This window comes from Chelonoidis abingdonii, chromosome 8 (genome assembly GCF_003597395.2).
Source record: "Chelonoidis abingdonii isolate Lonesome George chromosome 8, CheloAbing_2.0, whole genome shotgun sequence".
Taxonomy (NCBI): domain Eukaryota; kingdom Metazoa; phylum Chordata; order Testudines; family Testudinidae; genus Chelonoidis; species Chelonoidis abingdonii.
The window spans coordinates 12,821,892-12,824,174 of NC_133776.1; the positions used below are offsets into that span (position 1 = coordinate 12,821,892).

Below are 2,283 nucleotides of genomic sequence, written 5' to 3' on the forward strand. Positions count from 1 at the left end.
AAGTCTGCTACATTAGCCTGTGGGCTGGAAAAGCAACTGAGTCCCTCCATGCCACTTATCTGTGATGATAGGACTGTGTCCCATCTAGTGGGCTGAACACACCTAACTTTACAGACTTGGCACAAAGAATCCCTTCATGGAGCACATCGATATGGAGCCCCCTGCCGTGCACCCTTATCACAGGGTTGGGTGGTGCAGAGGTCCTCATGAATACACTCCCCAGCGGTATGAATTTCACCCCAGCCCCTGATCCTGCAGTCTGTTCCACATGAGGTTTGTAGGGAGTAGAGCTTTGTGTGGACTCAAGCTTCTGCAGATGCAGATTTGATTGCAGGATCAGGGCCTCTCGGTGTGGTCCACAAAGTGCTTTAAAATGTAAAGCAACATGCAACAATGAATACGATTCACATTAATGAAGCTTATTTTAAAATACCCCTGTGATATAAATGCTAAATAATATTAAAACACCCTAAAACAAACAACACGCGTGGGGCTACGCATTATTATCAATAAGGCATTTTATATTAAACAAGGAAGCTGTACCCTGATGCACTTGGATCCGGGCAGGTGCTCCCCTGAGCATGAGTGGAGCCCTGGAATCAGCCCATTCAGAACCAATTGTAGGACTGGGTCTCAAATGCCATTGTTAGTAATAAAAAAAAGAAAAGTCTTTAAAACAATAAGACATTATATACATGCTAAATGCTAACGTTATGTAAGTGCATCGGACATGAAACATATTCTGGAGGTGCTTAAAATATGATTAACAATAAAACCACACTACCCAGCGTTATTGCCCTGTGCAGGCTGTTTCATGGCTGCCTGAGTGCATGTGCATGGTCTTCAGGGAATGTCTCTCTTTCCCGACTGGAACCCCAGCGTCCACCCCCACTGCTCCTTGCTTGCTTTTCTGGCTGCTGATGGTTTGTACATCATTCATAATAAGACAACACCACCTGGCACCCTGGCTTAGTGTAAAGTGTTGCCAGGCCTTGGGAGTGTGTGTTCCTCGAGGCAGGGGAGGGTCTCTCCCTGAATGCTTCCCTCTCCATGCACACTGCTTGCTTTGCTTTGTATGTTTTTAATAACAAAACAACCCCCAGGCAATACTGCCCGATACAGCTTGCTGCAAGGTGTGTGTTTGTGAAGAGGGAGGGTCTCCCTTCAGTGTATTGGACCCCTGTGTCCCCCTGTCCTCACCCCGCTGTTTGCTTTGCGGGCAGTCTGTATATTCTTAATAATAAACAGTGCCTGGCAATATTGCCTTATGGAACGGGCTGCTAGAGGGGGTGAAGAAGGAGACTCATCCCTCACCCCACTGGCCTTTGGTGTCCCCCACTCCTGCTTGCTTAGCTGGTGGGGAGCATAATGCATCACAATACAGGGCCCTGCCTGGCCATATGGCCTTGTGCAGCTTCCTGCAAGGTGCTAGCAATGGGTGTAACGGAAGGTGGGGGAGGAAGGTGTCTCTCTCCCCTGTCAGGAAACCCCACTTATCCCCACCCACCCTTGGCCCCGCTTTACACCCTCCTGGTGGCTTGCACATGTCGAATCCTAAAGCAGCCTGCGGGGGGTGGGGGAGGGTGTGTGAAAAGGGGAGGGTCTCCTCTCCCCCACAGGCCCCCCAACAGGGAGTGCTTGGCTGGGCGGGAGGCTGGTTGTGCTGTGCAGCAGCAGCAGCCGCCCGGCCTGCCTCTCTCTCGTTCTCATTTCCGTGCGGCTGGCCACCGCGCTCTCCCCCAGCGCGGAGTGTCTGAGAGCCGTTGGCTGCTCCGAACCGTTTGGCTCCTTCCCTTAGTAACAGCTTTTACATTCTGCCTCAGTTCCTCTTCAATCTAAATCACACACACACACAGATATTACTGCCCTCCCCCCTCCTCGGGACTTCATCTCTCAGCCCTCCCCCCTCCCCCCCACTCTCTGGCTTGGGATACCATTGACTATCACAGCACTCTTGGGTGGCTATTTATTTCCCCCCCTTTTTCTATGGTTTTTTTTTTTTTTTTTTTTTTTTTTGCTTGGAGTGGGCACCTCAGCTGAGAGGGAGCGTGTATGTGTCTCTAGCTGTATAAAGAGGAGGAAACCCAGGGTGCATTTCTTTTGCCTCCATTGCAAAGGAAAAGGGGGGAGGGCAAAAGCAGCCACTCAGCCATCAACTACCAGGTAAGGACTTGGGGTGTGTTGTGTGTGTGTGTGTGTGTTTTGTACCAGCATTTACCTCTCCTGGGCTGGATCAAGTGCATCCAAGGGGGGGTTATTATGGAGCTTTGGCGGGGCTGGGGG

At 50.8% G+C, this 2,283-nt stretch overlaps 1 protein-coding gene across 7 annotated transcripts in view; it reads left to right on the top strand.

Moving 5' to 3' along the window:
• Nucleotides 1-1,747: 1,747 nt before the first annotated feature.
• TBL1XR1 (TBL1X/Y related 1) overlaps nucleotides 1,748-2,283 on the top strand; it is a 175,254-nt gene continuing 174,718 nt past the window's right edge. For 4 of the 7 annotated variants that reach the window (XM_032783469.2, XM_075068378.1, XM_032783463.2 and 1 more), the window contains exon 1: nucleotides 1,979-2,163. The gene's annotated coding sequence lies outside the window, so the exon portion shown is untranslated. Of the gene's footprint in view, nucleotides 2,164-2,283 lie in introns of all 7 variants that reach the window. The other 3 variants (XM_032783447.2, XM_032783429.2, XM_032783437.2) reach the window with 1 other exon arrangement.